The 16337-nt window shown below is 48.3% G+C and overlaps 1 protein-coding gene across 2 annotated transcripts in view; it reads left to right on the top strand.

Annotated features, from left to right (window-relative positions):
• Nucleotides 1–445: 445 nt before the first annotated feature.
• SYNDIG1L (synapse differentiation inducing 1 like) overlaps nt 446–16337 on the top strand; it is a 33392-nt gene continuing 17500 nt past the window's right edge. For both annotated transcript variants that reach the window (XM_084632357.1, XM_084632356.1), the window contains exon 1: nt 446–781. The gene's annotated coding sequence lies outside the window, so the exon portion shown is untranslated. The remainder of the gene's footprint in view (nt 782–16337) is intronic.

Below are 16337 nucleotides of genomic sequence, written 5' to 3'. Positions count from 1 at the left end.
TTAAGAAAGAAATCCCACGTAAAGGAGAAGCTCAGCTTTTCCATCCCACAAAAATAAACAGCCAAGCTCTGGCTCCAGGATTCCCAGGTGGACTGAGCCAGCCCTGTCCCACTGGAGCAGAGAGCACACTGGCTGTCCCAGTGAGAGACAGTACCAGAGCTGGGCCTCCTTGACCCTTAGCACCGGCACAGAGCAACCCAGTTTGTCTTTTTCTTGAAATTCTGCTGTGCAGCCCTACCTCTTTTCTTCCCAGGGTGTTTGCGGGAGCAGCAGTGCCAAGGGAAAGGCAGCAAAAAGAAAGAGAATGAAAAAGGCAGCATTTCTGAGTCCTTAGCTGAATTAGCAAGACAAACCTTGTGGGAAGGAGCAGTAATCGGGCAACGTGCAGCTCTCATTCGGGAATGTTTGCAGCTGATCACACCGCAGCTGGAGTGCTAGAGTGAGTGAACGCTGGGCTCTCTTGACACAAATGGGAAGTAGGGTTTTGCTGCAGCTAGAGGGCTGTGCTGATGCACATCTCCAATGCTGTGTCTGGCTATGCTGATGCACATTTCCAGTGCTGTCTCTGGCTGCGCTGAGGCGCGGTCCCCAGTGCTATACCTGGTGCTGTCACTGACCACCTAAGGCTTCCAAGCAAAGCAGCTAAAGGATCCACCCTGAAAGGAGGAGGCTGGAATCATTCCAGATGAAGGGCTGTTCCTAGCCAGCATCATGCCTGGATCAGGTTTACTTCAGCTACCTTCTCTCCAACTTAGTGGGTGAGACACTCTTCATCACTCAGGTAAGGAGCATCCCTGGACTTTTCTTATTCAGGGTACTGTCCTGCTTTGATCAGACAATAGCAGCCAGGCAGGATTAACAGATAGTTGTTTCTGGGAGGGGCAGTGGCTGGTTAGGATTTAGCCAAAGATTTTGACCCCCAATATTTCACAGATATTGCAGAGCCACTTCAGGTGGGTCTGAAAATCTGAGGTGGCCACAAAGAGAAGGGCTCTGTGGACTTTCCCTTACAACTCAGCCCTCTGCTAAAGTTTGGGGATCAGTAATTAGACAGTGTGGCTAAAGAGAACGAATAGTCAAACTATGCATGATAGATGCTAGTCATGTCGCTCAAGGCATCACTGGAAGATGCTGAGGTGCCTGGAAGATGTATAAAAAGCTAAATAGAATAGAAGAGGCAATTAGTCAGTTTGGTTAATGGTGCCAATAACAATACCTTCTACTTGTGTGCATGTAACCCCCTTTTCAATCGAGGTTTGCAAAATCCTATTCGCTCTGGGGCAGTGTCTGTGGGAAAGGAGCTGTGTGTTTGCAGTTTCAAAGGGCTAGTGTGGAAGGAAAGTGCCTTTGGTATCTGACCAGTACCTGGCTTGTAATTCATTCTCCTAGGCTGCTCCAGGTTTTATAGAAGCCCCTGCTATTCTACACAGCCCCCCTTTACAAAGCTGCTTGCTTAGCTTCCGAAAACTAGATTCCCTCTGAATGAGCGTAGCATCTGCCACCAGAAACTTCTCCCGCAAAGGAACCTGAAGGGAAAGTGATGATGCTATCTAAATAATACAGATAATAAGTGCAGGCAGGTGTGAGGCTGGCTGAGACTCTCACAGGAAAATCCACTTTGTCTCAAGAGGATAATAGATGGCTACTTCCCAACTCAGCAGCAGGAGGCATTAGCCCATCAAAAAGGGTGTTGATATATTTATCTAGCAAAAGTTCCCAGTGTAATGGAAATAGTTGGCAAATTGCAGCATTTGGAAGCTAAACGCTCTTCATTCTGATTCCCTGCCTCTCCGCCAGAGGCAGGGAGTAAACAGGCTACTGGAGAGCAAGTACGTTGCTGCAGCACCCGTTTGGGATCCTCATTCTGTTCAGCACAGGTCCCTGCTTTGGCCGATAGGAGAGCTCTCTGTGGGGCTGTGTGTGTAAGAGTGTCTTCATGTAAGCACTACAGTGGTGCAGCCACACCAATGCAGCGTTTTAAGTGTAGACCTGCGCTTACTTTGCTATTTTTCTAACCCCAAGTGACAGCTTCTTTTATGGCTTTTGCATGGGACTAGCAAACAGAAGATACGGATTCAAGTTCCATCTTTGCCACTGACTTACTATGTGATCTTGGGCAAGTCATGAAAAGGTCTCCATGCATCAGTTTCCCCATCTGTAAAATGGGATAATACTGACTCACCTCATAAGAGTGTGTGAGGATTTTTATTTATTATGTATTGAGGGAGAGGCAGAGAGACCCTGAGCCAGTACAGTATATGCATAACATTAAGGAAGTGGTCCCCAAACTTTTTCACTTGTGCCCCCACTTACCTGGTCTGTGCCTCCCAGGGAGCTTCAGTGGGGAGCAAGAATCAGGAGCGGAGCCATGGCCAGGAACAGGGCCGCGGTGAGGGCCGGGACCAGAGCTGCAGCTGGGGCTGTGACCAGGAATGGGGCCATTGGCCACAGAGCTGGGGGCAGAGTGGGTTTGGGTGGTGCTCCCTCCTTGCCCCCCAGGGGCTGGGCCAGGGCCTGCCATGCCCCCCAAATGTTCCTCCATGCCCTCTTAGGGGGGTGTACCCCACAGTTTGGGGACCACTGCATTAAGCACATGAGTAGTATCCATTGATTTATATGGGGCTACTTACATGCTGGGGTTATGCACCTGTTTAAGTGCTTTGCTGGATTCAGGCCCAAGCATCCAAAAGATACTAGATGCTTTACAGAAGTCTGAGACCCAGTCTCCCTGTGCCAAAGCACTTCGGGCATCAGGAGGGGGACAAAGGCATTTCTCCCCAGTTGTTCCTTCAGGGAGTTTGCACCCCCTCCCCCCACCCAAGTCTAGGGGGCTGCACCACAAACCCTGCTTACTCCCCAGGATCTTCACAGATCCCAGAGGATGTTGGTACAGGGGAGCTTAGAGAAGTCTGAAGGGGGGGGGTTGTGCCTCTGCAGCAGTTCTTTGGTAGTTTTGGCTCCAACTGAGCTACACTACTAGGGCTTCGCCTGGAACTCCCCTTAAAGGGGAATCCCATCATGGGGTGGGATGTTACCTTGGAGCCCTGAGCTCTGCTGGGCTGGGAGGGGGAGGATGCATTTCCCCACCTCCTTGTATGCACCCCTCAACTGTGGAGTGCCCTCTAGTGACCAGAGGAACAGGATGCTGTCATGGAGACAGCTGGGCCCCTTCTACTTGGGAGGGCAAGAGCCAGGCACGGAGGTTCCATCCAGACACAGCTCAAGGGAGCATGATCAAGCCCTTAATTGACTGACGATCATGAATAAGGCAGCAATTCTTTCACAGAGGTCGCGGAAGTCACAGAATCTGTAACTTCTGCAGCAGCTGGTGCAGCTGACTTCAGGGCCACCCCAGCAGCTGGCCTCAGGACCTGCTGCTTGGGGGCTCCGCAGCCGTCCGCACCGGCCGCTGCTGGAGTGACCTGGGCCAGCTGCTCTGGTGGTCCCTGGGGCCAGCCGCACCGGCTGCTGCTTGGGAGGCCCAGGGCCAGGTGGCTTCAGGGAACATCTGAGCAGCCGTCCTGGGAGCCTCCACTCAGGAGCCAGCTGCACCAGCCACTGCTTGGGTGGCTGGCTCCAGGGACCGTGCAAGCAGCAGTCCTGGGGCGGCCCGGGGGAGCATCCGAGCAGTGGTCCTGGGGGCTGCCATGGGGCTAGCCGCACCGACCACTGCTCAGGTGGCCCTGGGCGGCTGGCTTCAGTGACTGCTGGAAGAACAGCTGATGTGGCTGGCTCTGGGGAGTGCCCGAGCAGCAGCGGTCCCTAGGCAGCTGGAGCAGCAGTCCCACGACACCCGGAGGCCATCTGGAGAGCAGCCCTCGGGAGCAGCGGGGCCTCAGAATTAGAGATTTAGTCAGGGGTCTTTTTGATAAAAGTCACGGACAGATCATGTGCTGTGAATTTTTATTTATTGCCCGTGACCTGTCTGTGGCTTTCACCAAAAATATGCATGACTAAATCATAGCCTTATTCATGAAGCACTAGGTACCTTTAGACTTGTGAGTGCTCAGTAGGATAGATACCCCACTGAAGACAGAGAAGTGTGCTTATGTAGCTCCTCCTTAGTATCATCTGTGAACATCATTAACCTCCCCATTCCAGATCACTAATAAAGATGCTGAATCAGATACTAGCCCTACAGCCCATTTCCACCTTGCTGTTTATCTTCACCCTTGGCAGGTTCTCAGTCCATGTGGCTGCATCAGACCCAAGCCAGGCTGAACTGGTTTTTCAGGTCAGATTATATGGCACAAAGTATAAAATTTCAATGATTGCTTATTTTTAAAGCACCAAAAAGTGTGTAGCACTTCATGAAACATGTACAGGCCCAGCCCCTGCCTCCAAGACCTGCCGATCTAAATCTAGATGGGACATGACAAGGAGGGAAGAGAAACAAACCAACTGGCGGGGTAAATTCTAGCTCCAGTAGACCTAACCATGCTAGCTCAATCAGACCTAGTGTGTGTACATCTCCTTGGGTGGAAATTACCCCCCGCCCATCTCAGAGGCGTTCAGACCTCAAAAGGAGAAGGGAAGGACAAAGACATTGACAACACTGTTCAGCAAGGCACGGTACAGCTTGATGGCTCCCTTAAAAAATCCTTACATACCATCATCTGCCTCCTCACCATCACACCGGCTCTCCCCTGACACACAGCTCCATCGCCGAGTACAATCCCTGCAGCTGCCAGCAAATGCAGGAGGTGAGGGAAAGAGAGGGAGCGCCTTTGGGTGGGATCTTTTTGCCTAGAGTGACCTGTGCCTGGGGCTGGAAATGAACAGGGTAGAGGAAGGGCTTGGGGGAATATTGAATCCCTTTTCCCCTCCCTGGCTGCAGTTGCTCCTGACTTCAGACTGCGTTTGGGAGAATCAGTGCTAAAAGTCTGGGGCGGGGTGTCTATCATCTGGGAATCGTGGCTTTGGTAAGACAGTACCTCAAGTGTGCCCCCCAGCAACTGAGCTTGGTTTTTAATTTGAATTTACTTCTCTTTTGTTGCTGGGTCCATGACCCCTATGCAGTATTCCCCCCCCCCCCAACACACACACTTTAAGCACTGGGAGGAATGCTGGGCTTTACACAGTCACTCCAGCACTGTGGTTTCTCTGAACAGAGCTGAGTGCCGGTCCAAGCCCAGACACACTGGAGGAGATTTTCAAAGGGGCATTGGATGCACAACGGCTGTCGATGTTCAAGGAGATCTGATGGGCCTTCTGTGACTTTGAAAATCTCCCCCATCATCTTATCTTTAAACAATTCATTGGCCGTGCATTGGGTTTTTATAGACTGGCTCATGTGGCCTTTCTACTAAGGTTAGACGTTCTCTGGGTAGGGCTTTCTTCTCCCTCCCAGCCATATGGCAAGAGTCTTTGTGACTATAAGTCGTAAGATGCTACATTGTTGAAGTTCTCCTACTTCCCTCTTCCCATGGGCGTTGCAAGGAGAGGAAGAGTAGTTTAAAAGCCTGAAGCAGATGTTATTTCTCCTGTCATTCTTGAAAACATAATAAGTTCCTTCACTCCAGCAGCTCCCTCCAATTTGGAGGCAAACTTTCTTAAAGACAGAGGGCAAATCTCCGTCTGACGAGTCCAGGTGGAAACATCAGACACTAAAAACAAGGCTAAAAAATCTCAGATTGTAGCTATTAAGCTGGGTAATGAGACAGGCCTCACACTTTGTATCAGACAGGGAATTCTTTACCTGAACTTGAATGGAATAATTCATTTCTTCACTATACCAGCTTATTGCATCTTTGAGAAATACATCTGAGTTTGAAAAACTGAAATAGGAAAGTGCAGCATTCAAAATACAGCTTAGTTTTTTAAAGTGATAGCAGATACTTAGCACTAGAAGTAAAACCTAGCGAGTAAGGGCTTTAAATACATTAGCAGTAGCACCCACGAACCCACATCAGGATCAGGGCCCCATTGCACTGAGTACGGAAGGCAAAGACAGTAATAGTCTCTGCCCTGAAGATCTTACCATCTAATTTGAAACAAGACAGGATCATGAGTATAACAAACACTAGGAAGGCAGAAATACCTGCAATGCCTGACAGCCCCACCTTTATGAAGTTGTGACAGGTTCCCCCCAGGGTGCCACCTGGAACTGAGGTACCATTAAACCCTCTGACCTACCAGCCTGGGCTCTCTTTCACACTGTACTGCTGTGACAAGCTGCAAAGCCCTCCAGCCTGCACTTTCACCAGCATTCACACAGGTAGGGACACACCCAGCTGTAGTTACATGAATTATAGAATCATAGAATAACAGAGTTGGAAGGGACCTCTGGAGGCCATCTAATCCAAACCCCTGCCCAGAGCAGGACCAATCCCAACTAAATCATCCCAGCCAGGGCTTTGTCAAGCCTGACCTTAAAAACTTCTAAGGAAGGGGATTTCCTAGGTAACACATTCCAGTGTTTCACCACCCTCCTAGTGAAAAAGTTTTTCCTAATATCCAACCTAAACCTCCCCCACTGCAACTTGAGACCATTACTCCTTGTCCTGTCATCTGCTATCACTGAGAATAGTCTAGATCCATCCTCTTTGGATCTACCTTTCAGGTAGTTAAAAGCAGCTATCAAATCCCCCCTCATTCTTTTCTTCCGTAGACTAAACAATCCCAGTTCCCTCAGCCTCTCCTCATAACTCATGTGTTCCAGTCCCCTAATCATTTTTGTTGCCCTTCGCTGGACTCTCTCCAATTTCTCCACATCCTTCTTGTAGTGTGGGGCCCAAAACTGGACACAGTACTCCAGATGAGGCCTCACCAATGTCGAATAGAGGGGAACGATCACATCCCTCAATCTGCTTGCCAAGCCTCTACTTATACACCCCAAAATGCCATTGGCCTTCTTGGCAACAAGGGAACACTGTTGACTCATATCCAGCTTCTCGTCCACTGTCACCCCTAGGTCCTTCTCTGCAGAACTGCTAACTAGCCATTCGGTCTCTAGTCTGTAGCGGTGCATTGGATTCTTCCGTCCTAAGTGCAGGACTCTGCACTTGTCCTTGTTGAACCTCATCAGATTTCTTTTGGCCCAATCCTCCAATTTGTCTAGGTCCCTCGGTATCCTATCCCTACCCTCCAGCATATCTACCACTCCTCCCAGTTTAGTGTCATCCGCAAACTGGCTGAGGGTGCAATCCACACCATCCTCCAGATCATTAATGAAGATATTGAACAAAACTGGCCCCAGGATCGACCCTTGGGGCACTCCGCTAGATACCGGCTGCCAACTAGACATGGAGCCATTGATCACTACCCGTTGAGCCCGACAATCTAGCCAATTTTCTATCCACCTTTGGCTCTCTAACCACCAGCTTCCCAGCCTAGGACCTCAGAGCAATACCATCCTGCCCTGGTCAAATCTGGCCAGTATACAGGTTTAATACCTAGTCTGCCTCTCCCTCAATGTGCAGAGAACAATGCACATTTGTGGTAACCAAGCAGAGATTTTCCCCAAACACTCCAGTCAAAGCTCACTGGTTTAGATTAAAACAAAAACAATTTTATTAACTACAAAAGATAGATTTTAAGTGATAGCAAACAGATCAATGCAGATTACCTAGCAAATAAAGAAAAAATGCAAACTAAACTTAATATACTAAATAAACTGGGTATGAATAACAAATTCTGACCCTAACTGATGGTACAGGGAGACTTGTAGATTCTTCAGGCAGAAGCGGCTCTTGCTTTGCAGCTTGGATTCCCCAGGTGTTTCATACACAGGCTAGAAATCCCATGAGCCTGGGTCCAGCACTTCCCCCAGTTCAGTCTTTGTTCCTCAGGTGTTTCCAGGAGTCTTCTTTTGTTGGGAGTGAAGAGCCACAGATGATGTCATTCCCTGCCTTGTATAGCTTTAGCATAGGGCGGGAACCCTTTCTTTCAAAACCTGGTTCCCAGATGGGTATGTGGAAAAATACTGACATCCCAAGATGGAGTCCAGAAACATGTGGCCTGGTCACACGTCTTTGTAGAGTCTTAGAAGCCATTACTTAGTGTTTGTCTGGAGTGTTCTCAGGAAGGACCACCAGGTGGGAGATAAGCTTCTCCTAAGGCCTGTCGTTTTCCCTAATCATAGAATATCAGGGTTGGAAGGGACCTCAGGAGGTCATCTAGTCCAACCCCCTGCTCAAAGCAGGACCAATCCCCAACTAAATCATCCCAGCCAGGGCTTTATCAAGCCTGACCTTAAAAACCTCAAAGGAAGGAGATTCCACCATTTCCCTAGGTAACACATTCCAGTTCTTTACCACCCTCCTAGTGAAAAAAAGTTTTTCCTAATATCCAATCTAAACCTCCTCCACTGCAGCTTGAGACCATTACTCCTTGTTCTGTCATCTGCTACCACTGAGAACAGTCTAGATCCATCCTCTTTGGAACCCCCTTCAGGTAGTTGAAAGCAGCAGTACTCCAGATGAGGCCTCACCAATGTCAAATAGAGGGAAATGATCACATCCCTCGGTCTGCTGGCAATGCCCCTACTTATACAGTCTAAATGCCGTTAGCCGTCTTGGCAACAAGGGCATGCTGTTGACTCATATCCAGCTTCTCGTCCACCGTAACCCCTAGGTCCTTTTCTGCAGAACTGCTGCCTAGCCATTTGGTCCCTAGTCTGTAGCAATGCATGGAATTCTTCCGTCCTAAGTGCAGGACTCTGCACTTGTCTTTGTTGAACCTCATCAGATTTCTTTTGGCCCAATTCTCTAATTTGTCTAGGTCCCTCTGTATCCCATCCCTACCTTCCAGCATATCTACCACTCTTCCCAGTTTAGTGTCCTCTGAAAAGTTGCTGATGGTGAAGTCCACACCATCCTCCAGATCATTAATGAAGATAGTGAACGAAACCGGCCCCAGGACTGACCCTTGGGGCATTCCGCTTGATACGGGCTGCCAACTAGACATGGAGCCATTGATCACTACCCGTTAAGCCCGATGATCTAGCCAGCTTTCTATCCACCTTATAGTCCATTCATCCAGCCCATACTTCTTTAACTTGCTGGCAAGAATACTGTGGGAGACTGTATCAAAAGCTTTGTCTCATTGCCCTGAATAGGCTCTTCCCAACCAGCCATCTAGACTGAAATCATCTTGTTTAGTGGGGGTTACCCAGGTGTAACTACATTTGAAGTACAGATACATAGTCAGTATTTATAACTTCAGATACAAAAATGATATATATACAAATAGGATAATTATATTCAGCAAATCATAACTTTTCCAATGACACCTCACATGACTTATTTTTTACAAAATGCATCATAATTATGCCACAACCATATTATAATATTACTATGACGAATATGGGGTACAGTGTCACAGAAGCCATCAATGGTTGGTAGAAATAGATCCTGAGGAGGGAATCTGCAGCGGGTTGCTTTGCAGGTCAGCTCAGGGCGTTCCAGGCATCGGGGGCAGTGTGGAAGAAGGCACAGAGATGTTTGGGAGAGAAGTAGACCAGTGGGTTGGTGAGGCTGGTGTCTAGCCGAAGAGAGAAGAGTGGATAAGGAAGGTGGGGCAGAGTGGTAAAGGTCCTGGAAGGTGAGGATTTGGACTGGAATTGATGTGATGGAAAACAGGGAGCCAGTGGATGAATCCAAAGACGGAGGTTGCCATAAGGCAGGAAGACTATCTTGGCAGAGATCTTGGCACTCCTAAAGCTCTCCATGAGACCAAATGCATATTGTTGTACAGCAGACATGAACAACTGCAGAAAAGCATGGTGGAGAATTCAGAAACATAACCACTAGCACATGAAATCCGCCATAGGCACATTATAGTGCACAAGTCTGTGCATGTTCAAGCAGCAGCTGATCTCTCTTGTCTCATCCTTAGCATCCAAAGCCTGACAGAACTCCAAGAAAGGCAGAGCTAGTTTTATGGAATGACAAAAATCTGATCGCATTATACTGCTAACCCCAGCCTTGTCCCCTGGGTGGGGAATAGTGGGTGAGGGAGGGAGAGTGCCATCTCATTGTTGGAAAGCATTCATAGCCACTGGATCCCATAAGTCTGTTAAGTTTGGTTCCCAGAAGCTGTACACGCTTGAAATTTCAAGCAGCTTTTCTTGGGGACTAGATGACACTCTCTCTTTCACCTTCTCTACTGGTGTTTGCCAGCCAGCCAGCCAGCCTATATATGGCAACTCTGTCATGATTTTCTTGGTGAGATTCAGAAGTGAGCATGGGGAACTCAAAAGCATGCAGTCTGCACTCCTGTTACTCTGTTTCTGTGCTGTGAAGCCTGAGGATGGCTGCAAGTTGCTGTAGAAGTTACAGTTCCCTTTTTCATGGCCCAGACACTCTGGTCTGGCACTTTATTGCTGAGATGGACTGTCAGAGTCCTGACAGCTAGCACCATGTCAGATACACAAGTGTCTCCCAAACTTCTCTCATGGGTTAATTCCTCAAAGGGCTTGAGAATTTGAATGACAGCCTCCGGCAGACTCTACTGTGCTGAAGTCAATGTCTTGACCTTCACCTCCTCTGAGCAGAGCATTAGCAGCAGCCAGTTGTTCCGCTCCAAATTAAAAAAAAAAAAATCAGTTGCACCTGACATGATTTGCTCTTTATAACCCCCACCCCCACCCCTCCGCCAATGTTGCTTACTGCTCACATTGCCCTCTAGGGAGTCGAGACTTTTCTTTCTACTCCTGGTTCCATTATTTGATTAGGGATTGAAGGCAGAGTTATGGGGAGTGAGGCTGCTCTAGTGTAAATCCAGTGTAGCTGCACGAAAGTCAATGGAATTACACTAGTATCACAATCTGAACCATTAAAGCTCTTGACCAGGCCCTCATCATTTGCTGCCTTCATTTCTAGAACCTCTTGCTCTCCAGCCTCCCTGACACCCTCTCGCAGACCTTGGCTCCATTCAGGGTGCTGCTCCTAAGGTCATCTTCTTGGCCCTTGCCCTCTGCTGGCTCTGCTTTCTCCACCACATCATATTCAAGCTTCTTGTCCTCCCCTGTAAGGCCCTGCACAGCTCTGCTTGTCCCTACTTACCTGCATTTGTACCTTGGTGTGCTGCCTTCCCCATCCACTCCGCTCCACCAGTGAAACCAGCTTCCATTGTCCATTTGGCCACTTCTCCCACAAGCACCATTGTGCCTCCTTCCATGTCTCCTCACTGTGCATAGGACACCCTCCCTGAACTGATCCAGAAGGCCACTACTCTCTCCTCCTCAAGCCCCACTCCTACCACCATATCCCCACAGGAAATCACCAGTGGATAATGGCGGGTGTAGAATGTCTTGGTGCCCAGTTTATTTATTTATGTCTTTTTTATAAATTAAGAGACCACACTGACTGGAAACATGATAATATGCACCTATAGCCTGTGTACCCATGTGTTCCTCTTCCATTGGTACCCTCGTCCTCCCTTGCCCTTCCTTTTGATTGGTTGATACACTAAATTGTTGTCGCTGTTGCATTTTGCCTGAAACTAAACCAGGAGTGGGCAAACTATAGCCCAGGGTCTGCATCCGGCCCTCCAGACATTTTAATCCGGCCCTCAAGCTCACACTGGGGAGTGGGGTCCGGGGCTTGCCCTGCTCCGGTGCTCCAGCTGGGGAGCAGGGTCAGGGACTTGCCCCACTCCGTGTAGCTCCTGGAAGCAGGGGCATGTCCCTCCTCTGGCTCCTACACATAGAGGCAGCCAGGGGGCTCCTCACACTGCACCTGCTCCAAGAGCTGCCCCTGCAGCTCCCATTGGCCAGGAAACACGGCCAGGAAACACGGCCAATGGAAGTTGTGGGGTGGTGCCTGAGGACAGGGCAGCACGCAAAACCCCCTGGCTGCCTCTATGCATAGGAGCCAGAGAGCGGACATGCCACTGCTTCTGGGAGCCGCTTGAGGTAAGCGCTGCCCAGAGCCTGCACCCCTGATCTCCCATCCCCCAACCCTCTGCTCCCGCCCTCTGAACCCCTCAGTCTCAGCCCAGAGCACCCTCCTGCACCCCCAACCCCTCATCCCCAGCCCCACCCCAAAGCCCGCACCCCCAGCCAGAGCCCCCCCCGCACCCCTGCCCCAGTCCGAAGTCCCCTTCTGCACCCTGAACTTCTCATTTCCGGCCCCACCCCAGAGCCCACACCCCCAGACAGAGCCCTCATCCCCTCCCGCACCCCAATCCCCAATTTTGTGAGCATTCATGGCCCGCCATATGTGGCTACTGTAATTTATAATAACTAGTGTGAACAAGACCAGAATCCATGTAATTGCTGGATTCACACTCCACTTTTTCTGAGGATCAGTCCCACTTTTGTCTTTCTCCAATCTTCTAGGATCTTTTCAGTTTGTACCTTCCTAGTTGGAGGTGGCAATTGTAAGTGTAGCCGAATCATTGGCTAATTGCCATACGAGCCTGCAGTGCATGGCACTCAGATGTGTTGATTTGTAAATAGAATGGACACATACTGCAAAAATAAAGGTAAATTCAAGTGGGTCCATCCCAGAGGTAGATGAAAGGATCCCTGTATGTAGTCTGTATATCAGTTTGTTACATTTGTAAAATGCTTTGTGATCCTTCTAGATGAAAAGCCCTAAAGAAATGTCAGATCATTATGACAAGAAACAACAACAAGATTGAGCACTGGGAACTGTCATTGTTAACAAGGAAGGCAGCCAGCGAGGAAGCACTCATAGTAGCTAGGATGGATTTCCAGTATCCACTGATACCACTGGATCAAGTCGAGAGAGCTAGGAGTCAGAGGTCCCTCTCATTGATTCTCAGCCTTTCCAGACTACCGCTTTCAAGAGTGTGATTTGTCTTGCACACCCCAACTTTCACCTCTCTTAAAAACTATTTGCTTACATCATCAGATCTAAAACTACAAAAGGGTTACAGCACACTAGTACTGAAACACTGCTTACTCTCATTTTGACCATATAATTATAAAATAAATCAGTTGGAATATAAATGTTGTACTGAAATTTCAGTGTGATACTTGAGCCTGTTTTTCACTCGTGAGCCTTGTCTGAAGCCAAAGCCCTGGCTCAAGCATGTAACGTAGCTTCACGGGACCTGGGCAGTTCCCCTGCTTGCCACCTCCTAACGCCAACCCTCCACTTGCAATCCTCTAACCCCATCCCATGACCAATGTTCCCTCTAATTTTTTCCATCCGTGTGTGGAATGAATTTTGTTATGTGCAGCACCAATATAGAGGTAATGCTGAGATCTGGGAGCCATTGTGACTTCATCAGATAATGTGGGAAGTCATGAGAAAACTTCCACGTGAAGAAAGATTAGTACTACACCTCTACCCCGATATAACGCTGTCCTCGGGAGCCAAAAAAATCTTATCGCGTTATAGGTGAAACCATGTTATATTGAACTTGCTTTGATCCACCGGCACATGCAGCCCTGCCCCCCCGGAGCACTGCTTTACCGCATTACATCCAAATTCATGTTATATCTGGTCGCGTTATATCGGGGTAGAGGTGTATTTAGATTAGAGAGTGCATAGATAAGAAAGGATATAATAGAATTGCATAAAATAACGAATGGGATAGAGAAGGTAAATTGGGAGCTCCTGTTTTACCCTTTCTTAATACAAGAACAAGATGGCATTCAATAAAAACGAAAAGCAACACATCTAAAACTGATAAAAGGAAACATTTTAAAATAATGAACAATTGATTTGTGGAACTCATGGCCACTATATAAACAAGAGTTTATAAAAGCATTCATAAAAGGATTACATGTTTATATGAATAAAAATACCCATCACCTGAGCAAGCAGTGCTCTAGGGGGAGACCCTGCTGCTACCTATGGCAGGTGGGAGACAAATATAAACAATTACTTTCATTTCTGCAGCTCTCTCCCTCTGCCCTTCCCAGGATTCTAGTGCCCTCTCCTCCCTGTTCCTGTCCTCAGAGCAACTACTGACCAATCCTGCACCTCCCTTTCCCCCTCCCAACTGCAGCACCCTCCCCTTTGTCCCCTTCTCCATCCGAATCCATGATGAGTGGCTGATTGTAACTCGGCTCACTGCCTGGGCTAAGGCTAAACTAAGCACAGTAAACTGAGTGCAGTGCAGACCAGTGCCCTAAGCCTAAAGATCTAGCAAGGAGAAAAGGAAAGGACCTTTCTATAGCAGCCCCTTCTCTCACAGAGACAAGAAATACTCTCTCCCCACCTCCAGCATCAGAAAGACATCCCCAAAAGTGTGAGTAGGTGCCTCTTATAGGCCTGAGAAACAGTGTGTGTGAATGGCTATGTGGGTGTGTGGGGAAGTGAGTGTGAACAGATGTGTGGGAGAGAGAATAAGATACACCAAAATATACAGTCAGCAGAAAGGGAAAAAAGGAGGGAAGGAAGTATAAACACAAATGATACATAATAGCTTTATATTAATATTAGTGTAATGTATTTTTATTAATATTGGTTTATTGCTTTGGATTCTGATTAACTAAAGGTTTCATATCCCATTAGTTTCCTGAACCATCCAGTCCACATAACACCCACCCCCCTTCAAAAAACCCCAAACCCAACATAGTTAATGGAGGCGTAATAATAAAACTACTAATAATTTGCACCTCTTCCTTCTGAGGCCATCAGATAAGTTTATACATTTGAATTAATTCAGCCACACAATAACTATTTTGAAGCAAGTAATTATCAGCTCCTTTCTACAAATGGAGAAATTGTACTGATGCTATTATTTCTCTCATAGTAGCTTTATGACAAAGTAGTCTGGTCCCCAAGTGCACAGGGTAAGAGCACAGAGGTCAGGTAACTTTTTCTCAATGAAAGAAACAATGTATTTCTTTAAACGTATTAGCTATTTTTAAAAGTTATTTTACATTTCAGTTCAATTGTACTAAAGTAAGAAAAATGTCATTTTCTATTGTCTGGTTGTAGGAGCAGCAGCAGGTCTCAAAGCTGATAAATAATGTAAACTCCAAGATCAGATCAGATTTTAATATAAATTGCAATGTTTAATAATAAATTGTGTACAGTGCTGCCGAGGGAGCCCTCTCTCCCCACCACAGCCCTGGGGCTGGGAGAGAGGCATCTTTCCCCCCCATAGCCCTGCACACCCCAACCTCTCCCAAGCCCCCATCACCAACCCTCACCTCATCTCACCGCCCCCACCCATCTTACACATCCTCCACGCTCACCTGTGTGTGCGCCTACAGGGCTGGTGCACAGCCCTTGATGGCCCTCTGTGTGGCCATGCAGGTGTGCACCTTAGAGAGAACATAGCCCATGACCCCCCTGTGGGCCGCAACCACCAGGTTGAGAGACACTCATCTAGATGAGTTGAGTACCCTCTTGAAAACCTCTGAATACCCCAGGGATACATGTACCTCTGGCTGAGAACCACTCTCAACTATCCATGCCTGGTGCTCAATTGAGAATCAACTCTTTACCTTCTGATAAATGCACTGTCCTCTGTAGAGTGACTGAGACATCTAGTGGCCAGATAGAAAAGTAGCGGGTCCATGGATTTCATAGGAAAATCTATTTTTTGTATGCTGATGCTGTACATTGTATGCTGGGCGCTGCCTACCATTCAAAGAGGCTCCCGGCCCCAAGGAGCTCACATTCCAGGAGTACAGGCAACGTAGAAATGGTGGGGAAGAGCAGGAGACAACTGAAATGAGGGCCTCTTTTATATACATTGGTAAACCCACATGTAGCATGTTAACTTACCCAGCATGTTCCAAGCCCCCTTGTCTAAGCGCACCCTAACCCAATCCCTGCGAGAGCCCGTTTGCATTGGTACGTTTTAATGGAACTGTGAGGGAGGTGTGGGAATGTAAGGAATCCTGATGGAGCTTCCTCCCTGTGATGCTGCTTCTCAGGCAGCTGCCGGACTAGCGCCACTGAAGGGAATGGGGGGCTGATGTTCTGGCTCTCACCATCAGGAGCCATGCTTCAGCCTTAAGTAGTGTGACAAAGCTCTGTCCTTGCCTCCATGGGTCCCACGTTTCCTGGCGGATTTCGCTAGCCTCAGAGGCTCACTGTGACCTTCCACGTAACCCTTGTCTCTCTAGAGACAAGGGTCACAATCTACTGAGCCATTTTCATCATAAGCCAGCGAGGGAGGTGAGGAGAAGTTATCCTTCCTTGCACAGGGCCTCTCTGTTGTCTCCCAGTCTCAGTGATTAATCAGGGGGCAAAGGGGGGGGAGCCTGGGCCCACCCTCTACTCCGGGCTCAAGCCCAGGGACCCTAATAGTATCAGCTATGGTAGCTGACATTTTAGAAACATGACGTGTACAATTCCCTGGGCTACTTCCACCACAGCAGCCCTCACTTCCTCAAGCTCCACTTCACCCTTACCTCAGGGCCTCCTTCCTTGTGCCTGATATGGTGTGTACTACTCAGT

This window comes from Lepidochelys olivacea (assembly GCF_965140295.1).
Source record: "Lepidochelys olivacea isolate rLepOli2 genome assembly, chromosome: 6".
Lineage (NCBI taxonomy): Eukaryota > Metazoa > Chordata > Testudines > Cheloniidae > Lepidochelys > Lepidochelys olivacea.
This window is presented reverse-complemented; position numbering and strand designations above follow the sequence as displayed.